The 9,234-nt window shown below is 39.6% G+C and overlaps 1 pseudogene; it reads right to left on the reverse strand.

The window, feature by feature from the left end:
* Nucleotides 1-362: 362 nt before the first annotated feature.
* On the reverse strand, nt 363-8,312 carry LOC105500847 (annotated as a pseudogene).
* Nucleotides 8,313-9,234: the final 922 nt, after the last annotated feature.

Raw genomic sequence — 9,234 nt, forward strand, 5'->3', positions numbered from 1 at the left:
TGAGGCAGGAGAATCGCTTGAACCCAGGAGGTGGAGGTTGCAGTGAGCTGAGATCGTGCCACTGCACTCCAGCCTGGGTGACAGAGTGAGACTCCTTCTCAAAAACAAAAACAAAAAAGTCAATAGTGAGCCTCAGTCAGAGATGTTGGAGAGATGTGTAATCAGTTAAGAGGAGTAAAAAAACAGCACAATCAGACAAATTCAGGAATAGTCTTTCTCCTGTAAACTGCAGCCCCTGCCTGGGTGAGAAAGTGAAATCACAATCCTAGCACACTGGCTGAAAGAGATAGAAGAAGAACACCCAGCACATCGTAGAGCCGTTGTCCTGCTCTGACCAGGATTCCTACAGAATGAGGTGCTGCTCAACCAGCCTTAGGCTCCCATGGAGCAGTGTGTAAAAAGCCTTCAGAGCCTGAGACTTCCAGAACGTGGATGGAATACTCATCCAGAGGTGAGCTGGGGATTTCCACGGGCACAGTAATAGACTTTGGCTTCAGAGTGAGCATCCAATCACCAGTAGCCAACTTGCTGACCTTTGGATGGTCCTCCAACATGGCCAAACTTGTTGCAGAGCATAAAACTGAAATACTAAATAAAGATCAAGGCCAAGTCAAAGTCATGATGAGACAAATGACCCCATACAGACCTTTTGATGTCAGTTCTTTCTTTCCCTGGGAAGAACTTGAAACCTCTTGCCTCCTCTTTAGAGAGGGTTGTTAATGGTCCTATAAACTGAAGTTTAAATCTGGAAACGTTTCTCATTAGGGGAAAGAGCACTGGGCTTGGACTCAGAATCCTGGGTTCAAGTCCTGGATGTTCAACAGAGAAACCACTCAACCTCACTCTGCTTCAGATTTTTCTTATAAAAACAAAGAGAGCTGATTACAAGAACTCTAGGATTCCTACCACTTCTAGAATTCTACCCTTTACCAACATCTGAAATTTGCATTTAATATACTCCCCACTTGGGAGACACCATGCATAAGATTACAGAAGGCAGGATTTGGAGTCATCCAGGCCCAGCTTGCAATCCCAGTTCTGCAGTATTCCAGCTGGATCATGTTAGACAACTCCCCTAGCCCTCCCCATGCTAGTTTCTTCATCTTTAAAACAAAGGTGATAACAACAGTATTCAACTCAAAAGGACTTTTGTGAATATTAAATGGAAGTATATGTATAAACAATACATAGTACCTGGTACATAGGAAGTACTCAGTAGATGGGAGTTACTAATATGTATTTGAGAATGGACAGGCCAGGTGCAGTGGCTCATACCTGTAATCCAAGCACTTCAAGAAGCCAAGGCAGGAGGACTGCTTGAGGCCAGCTGTTCGAGACCAACCTGGGCAAAATAGCGAGACTCCATCTCTATGAAAGAAAGAAAAAGAAAAGAAAAGAAAAGAAAAGAAAGAAAGAAAGAAAGAAAGAAAGAAAGAAAGAAAGAAAGAAAGAAAGAAAGAAAGAAAGAAAGAAAAAAAGAAAGAAAGAAAAGAAAGAGAGAGAAAAAGAGAGAGAGAGAAGGCAAGCAAGCAAGAAAGCAAGCAAGCAAGGAAGCAAGCAAGACTTAGCTGGATGTAGTGGTTCATGCCTGTGTTCCCAGCTACTTGAGAGGCTGAGGTGGGACAATCACTTGGGCCCAGGAGGTCAGGGCTGCAGGCTGCAGTAAGCCATGATTGCAACACTGCACTCCAGCCTGGGTGACAGAGTAAGGGGCTATCTTGAAAAAATAAAAAAAGAAAAAAAAGAAAGAAAAGAAAATGTACACTCAGGAAAATAAAATTGAAGGACTTTAATTAAGACCTATACCTCATTTTGTGATGGAGGGAGCCAGAGTGACTTAAAAATCAACTGGCTAAAAACTTTCTATTTTTTTAAATCTCCAAACTGGTAAACAACAGTCTCTGAGAAGGAACACAGGCCCTGTCTCATGTTTCCTGCATGATTCAAATTGGTGGATAATTAGTCATAAAGATTTTCTGAGTAAACAGCACCAGTTTGTAATACACTGTTTTCTGCTAGTTTGGTTAGGGATGGACAAACTGAATGAAAAAGGAAGGTATATAGATATGTTGTCCAGCACAGTAGCCACTGGTACCATGTGGCTATTCACAGCTTAAAATGTGACCAGTTCAAGCTGAGATGTGCTGTAAATACAAAATTCACAGCAGATTTCAAAGATTTGGTACCAAAAAAAGTAAAATATTCAATAATATCTTTACATTGATTATATGGCGAAATGATAAGATTGGTAAGTTGGAGTAAACAAAATATTTTAAAATGAATTTTACCTCCTTTTTAGTTTTTAAATGTGACTATTAAGCAATTTTAAATTACATATAGGGCGTGCATTACATTTCTATTGACCAATGCAGTATAGAGAGGAAAAATAAGAACACACGTACACAAAGAGCAAGAAAAAAAGGAAGTCCCAGGGATGTAGCAATTAAAAAACAAAAACAAAAATGAAGAAGGCCACAGGCTTGATGATCCTTGTTCCATGCAAAGAAAGTCACAAAATTGATTTTTCTATTAACAAAAAAGCTAATCGAGATTGCATTCCCTATGCCTTTTACGTATTTCATTTTGTAACATTTGGTAGAGGAAAGAAAAGAGAAGTTGTGCCTTCCTCACCTCTTTCATTGAATAATCTCTTTTAATCTCATAAAACACTGGGCCCTCTTTTGGTCATAAGTGGGTAGAAAGACATTAAAATAAGGAAAGTGCACCCTCTGCAGGCTACTTAGTAATACAGAAATATTGAACAGTGAAGTTCTGTAAAAAATACTGCAGAATGAATAAATGAATGGATGAGTTACATTTCACACGACTGCATCTACTGCTGTCATCATTGATTCAATAATGATGAAAATAAAGGCAAGGAAATGGGTCGGATAGTATGAAAATTATTATTAGGTTATGTTACCCCTTTCTTTTTTCCTTCCCTTCTGCCTTCTTTCCCTTCTTCCTGTCTTTCCTCCTTCTTTCTTATTCTCCTTACTCCCTCCCTTTCTTCTTTTCTTCCCCCTCCCTCCCTCCCTCTCGTCCTTCCCTCCTTCCTTCTTCCCTCCCTTTCGCTCTCCCTTCCTTCCTTCCTTCGTTCCTTCCTTCCTTCTTTCCTCTTTTTTCTTGCTTTCACTCTTTGAACAGCTTAGACACATCTTTTTTGGAAATCCTATATAAAGACAGATGGCAAAAGGCCAAACTCAGCCTAGAGATTTATGCTGTTTATTTCGGTACTGTTTCTTTATGAGGTTAATGCTTCATTCATGTTTCTAAATTCAATCTGGCAGATAAAGTAAAGAGATAACAAGGCCACAAACATCACCAGTCACAAACTTAATGGTGTCAAGTATGTGATTATAAGCAGCGCCTAACTTAGGAAAGAGTTACCTTCCCAAAGGCAGTTTATATTTTAGTTGTTTGGAATGAGAAATCTTTTTCTCATTTTTTCTGAGCCAGTTCACAAGGACACAAATACATATTAACCTATAATGTATCTGAGATAGATAATAACAACATCATTATTTTTACTTTATCAAATAGTAATATATAACAGTATTTTTATGGAAAAAGACAAATACAAGGGCCCCTTTGGGCTCTCAGGAGATTATCCTTCTTTCTCCAGGTGGTATGAGCAGTCTTCCCCATTTCTTGATTTAGAGATGAGGGTTACCTCTGGGAGATTCATGCCAGACAACCACAAGACCAGGGTCTTTTTTTTTTTTTTTTTTTGAGACGGAGTCTTGCTCTGTCGCCAGGCTGGAGTATAGTGCTACAATCTCAGCTCAGTGCAACCTCTGCCTCCTGGGTACAAGTGATTCCTGCCTCAGCCTCCCGGGTAGCTGGGACTACAGGTGCCCGCTACCACACTTGGCTAATTTTTGTATTTTTAGGACAGACAGGGTTTCACCATGTTGGCCAGGCTGGTCTCGAACTCCTGACCTCATGATCCACCCACCTCAGCCTCCCAAAGAGCTGGGATTACAGGCGTGAGCCATCGCTTCCGGCCAGTATCTCATTAGCACTCTTTAGTGCAAAACAAGGAAGCTAACTCACTGGTACAGTCACACCCCAAGATTTCTGAACTGGAGAACAAAGAAAAATTAATATCATCATCAGAGAAAGCAACACCCAAAAGGTGAATTCCCTCTGCTTTCTTCAACACACACACATGCACACACACTTTCCTGTGTCACCAACACTCATTTCACAGATTAGTCATCTGTAGGTTAAGACTGCCTGTAATGATAGATAACCAGGCTTCAATAGCCTTAAGAAATACGGCACTAGTGTTATGGAATATATTTCCTATTAGCATTTTTATTATTCACAGCATAATTTATTTTAAGACCAATTTAATTCCTTTTAACCTATTAAACAAAACTAGCATGGTGAAATTAAACTTTGCAGTATGTGAAATAACTTAAGGAGAGCTTATGAAAGGGAATTTGGAATAACCCAGAAATTATATTTATTGCTTACACATAATTCAAAACAGTGCGAAAATGTAATGCAATCTGTAAACTTGTGTTTTTGTCAGATTATATATTTTAAAATAAACACTTGCAGGAAAATACAAAAAAAGGTGACAGCATTTATTATTTGCTTTTTCTTATGCTTATATTTAAACTTTTTAATCCAGAATATATATAACAGCCTAAATTGTGTGCCTACTAAAGCTTCACCTCTCATAGTTAAAATGCTGAAAAAAAATAAAAGCATCTGTCTTGATCAGAGTTATGAGAACACAAGTGAAATGTTTTTGCAGCTCTGCTCTCTCTTGAGTGCAGAGACATAAAATTTGGAGCTTTTGAGAAATATGGTCCCTATCTAATGCGCAGTGGTTCAATGAAGAAGCTCTTACTCACTTAACTTAGTGAGTAGATTAAAATACAATCGGAATTTCCTCTTTGGGAAGCTAAATTTAGTTTTCAGCTATAATCTTTATGTGACTCCAGGTGTGATGTATAGAAATCTCATAGTATTGTATAGCATGATCATTATAATGAGCACGGCCGGTTGCAGTGGTAAAATGAGCACGGCCGGGCGCAATGGCTCACGCCTGTAATCCCAGCACTTTGGGAGGCTGAGGCAGGTGGATCATGAGGTCAGGAGATCCAGAACATCCTGGCTAACTCAGTGAAACCCCGTCTCTACTAAAAACACAAAAATTCGCTGGGCATGGTGGTGGCTGCCTGTGGTCCCAGCTACTGGGTAGGCTGAGGCAGAAGAGTCCTTTGAACCCTGGAGGTAGAGCTTGCAGTGAGCCGAGATCACGCCACTGCACTTCAGCCTGGGAGACAGAGCAAGACTCCATTTCAAAAAAAAAAAAAGAAAAAGAAAATGAGCATTAGATTTACAGTTAAATCCTGCATAAACCATTTAGGAGATATATGACCTAAGACATAGCTTAACCTCTCTGTTCTTTAGCTTCTTCATCCAAAAACTGGGGTTCATTCATTTATTGAATACTTAACATGTGCCAAGCACTGTTCTGAGAACTGGGAACATAATTAAAGAACATATTTAGTCCAAAGTCTCAGGAAGATTGCATCCAAATTGGCAGAGATAGAGAGTTTCTTTAATTAATTAATGTGAAAATGTTTAGGAAGTATTAGCTCCTAGGATAAAAATGAAATAGGGTGATGTAAAAGGAATATTGAGGAAGTTCCTGAAGACAGAGTTGTCAAGGTAACCCTCTCTAGGGAGATGCGATTTAATCTGGGGCCTGAATGACAAGGAGGTGTCATCCACACTAAGGTCCGGGAGAAGAGAGATCCAGGCAGAAGGAAAAGCTGGCGAAAAAGTCCAACAGAGAGATTGAGTGTGGCATGTCACAAGAACAAAAAGAAGGTAGTGTGGCTGGGGCAGAGCGAGTGGAAAAGACGCAGGACATGAAGTAGGCAGGGGCTAGATCAGACCACTCCTTAGAGGAACTGGTTTAGAGTTTGGTTTTTATTTTAAGTACAGATCAAAGGCATTAGAGGACTTTCATCAGGATGGTCGTGAAGACTGAGATAACATGCATAAAGCACTCAGCACAATGTGCAGAGTGAACACTTAGGAAAGGGGGACGTCATTATAATCATTGTTGATATATGATAAAACCCTAACACACAATATGTGAAGTCCAAAATATGTATTATTTTAAAACTCAGGGTCAAGTTATTGCAAGATTAATGAAGAAAGAACACGGCCTGAGCAGAGGATAGGAGTCTATTGCCAATCACCACCTGACCGAATTCTCACTGTTGTGGGGCAGGCTTTACTCTATTTCTTGTCATCATTATCATTTTCACCATCAGCTTTATTATCAATGCAACTGAAGTAAAATCTTAGGCCAGCACTGTTCATCACTGAAGTGAAATGTTGATCAGCCTACAGCAAAATGAATCTGAAGGAACAATACTCAATGCTGTGGTCACTATGAAATGGCATCAACATTCCTTTATTTCCCCCAGAGCATCATCAGGTAAGCAGACTTTCTGTTTTCCAAGCTGGGTGGGAATCCTTCCACCCATTTTCCAGAGCTGGTGGGCAGCAAACACGGGGCTGTGAACCTCGAGAAGGTCATTTCAAGCTGGAACTCACATAGATGTGCCAAGGATTTTTCCTGGCCATGTTTTATCATCTGTGCCTGCTCTTTCTCTAAGAACCAAATAAAGCAGTCCTTACTCCATGGATCATTTAGTTTACTAAATCATGGTTTATTTTTTCCGCAGGATATCACCTGCTATTTTAGAATCAGTTTTCAAAAGGTCTTAAATGACTTGGCTCAAAATTGGTTTTGTATTAAGGGAAAGAACCGGTGTCCCAGAGTTTCAATCAGCACTTTAACAAATAGGCTGCCGACCTCCCACAGATTGCCAACAGTAATGGTTAGCTGAGACTTTCAAGGTCCATTTCTCTCTGCTTCTTTCCTACATTTTTCCCACCCTGTTTTCACTGAAAACAGGATTATAGTCGACAGTTTTACAGGAAGGGGTTGTGGGGGAAGGCGGACATAACTTAAGATCTGCTGCCTCATTCCACATAACTTCTAAAGGTGCAATCAGCTGAACCACCTAGTCGCTTTGCAAGACAGTAATTTACCCACTCAAGTTGTCTTTCACCTGGGGGGGATAGAAAGTTATGATTCTGCATCAAAGTCATCGCAACATTCCTTCAAACAACATACTAACCATACCATTGGCATTCAATTAATGTTAAATACAGTAATATTTCATTCACATATAATACTGGGGAGAATGAGGTTTTCTACACAAAAGAATTTTGCAGACAAGCAAAGCTCACCCCAACAAGAACCAAAAGATATTAGTAAACTTTGAAACATTTTTGATAGAATTTAAATGCACTTTTATTTATTTATTTATTTTTTTGAGACGGAGTCTTGCTCTGTGGCCCAGGCTGGAGTGCAGTGGCCAGATCTCAGCTCCCTGCAAGCTCCGCCTCCCGGGTTCACGCCATTCTCCTGCCTCAGCCTCCCGAGTACCCGGGACTACAGGCGCCCGCCACCTCACCCGGCTAGTTTTTCTGTATTTTTTTAGTAGACACGGGGTTTCACCGTATTAGCCAGGATGTTCTCAATCTCCTGACCTCGTGATCCGCCCGTCTCGGCCTCCCAAAGTGCTGGGATTACAGGCTTGAGCCACCGCGCCCGGCAAATGCACTTTTAATGCCCAACGACCACTTAAATAAGGCGCAGGGATCTTTATGTTGTTTATTGATAGCCAATGATCACTTTAAGCGTAATACATGGCTACATGCAATGCAGTGGTTTCGCCTAAAAGCTTCAGTTATGTTTCTCAAGCTCTGGTGAGCAACTCTCCTTGAAGCATGTCAAGCCCTTGTTGGTCTAGCTGTCGCTTTTGCTACTATTAGCACGTTTGACTGCTCTTGGCTTGAGCATTCCCACCCCATTCACATTTGCTCTGTGTGAGAAACAAGATTATAAAACTTACGAACCTGAGCAGTATTACTTTACAACAATTCTCAATCCAGAAGGACCCCAGGAAGAGCTTAAGAGTTATTCCATACCTCGGCTGGGCACCGTGGCTCACGAGATCGCACCACTGCACTCCAGCCTGGGCGAGAGAGTGAGACTCCATCTCAAAAAAAAAAAAAAAAAAGAGTTACTCCATACTTCAAATGAGAGAAAATATGGGCTTAGATATAGGCATTTTCCTTGCTGACTGTTTTTTTCCTTTGTGAATTTTTGGCAAAGTTTGAGAATCATCTTGAGATAAGTCACTGTGTATTATTATTACATTTCCTAAACATATTCTCTTCTACTTCTCGTTTCTCACTTCCATTTCGAAAATAAACTTTCTTATTCATCTCAGAAAGTTAATTTCTAATTGCTCTTAGACTATGTTGGCTAAGTTGTCAAAAATCGCTGTGTGATGATGTCAGGGAATGAAAGGATCTTTTGGAAGGAATTTTTGGTAACCATTACCCTCCTTCTTCATTGAGATTCCTGATATGATTTAACTTTCACCTCGGTGGTGCATCTGGCATGGAGTCCGAAGAGTCTGAATATCTGGTGAGAAAGAAAACAGCCTAATCAAATAGCAATGAGAAAATGTAATTGCCCTAGCAGACTGTTACATAAATAGACACATAGATCCTTTCTTGATTTTATTCCCCTGAGGCTAATGACTGACCCTAATGAAAATCCCAGAGGAAATCATTGTAATAAAAATAGCCAAAACATTAAGAACAGGGCAAGTGAGAATGATGATGGCTGATAAGCATTTGAACCATCAAGCATCCTTACTAATCCCACTACAAAAATAAATACTGGCTCATGGGCTAAAAGAAATCAGGGACCATCTTATATGAATCAATTAGTATGTAGACCTTAAGAAAAAATATTCTACAATGACCCTCTAGTTCCCATTATTATTTTTAATAGAATCTATATATAGTAATGTAAAAAGGTCTCAAGATTGCTTTTTATGCTTTAGTGTTGTGCTATTTACGATGTGGTAGTGTTTCTAGTTTAAGCTACAAATTATAAATTCTTCCTTCTCAGTAAAAAACAAAATCATTCTAAAGTGAAACTGCTAATCCTTTTAGTCATCCCCAAAGGATCTCTGAATTCGTAAACTAGCAATTTTGGAAAAAAAAATACATATTATACATGTATATATATAATATAAATTTACACACACATTTCAAGCTTCATTGTTTTCTGTAGTATTTTATCAATTTTTTTGTAATTGTTTTAATATA

The sequence above is a fragment of the Colobus angolensis genome, unplaced genomic scaffold, assembly GCF_000951035.1.
Source record: "Colobus angolensis palliatus isolate OR3802 unplaced genomic scaffold, Cang.pa_1.0 Scaffold69, whole genome shotgun sequence".
In the NCBI taxonomy this organism is placed as follows: Eukaryota; Metazoa; Chordata; class Mammalia; order Primates; family Cercopithecidae; genus Colobus; species Colobus angolensis.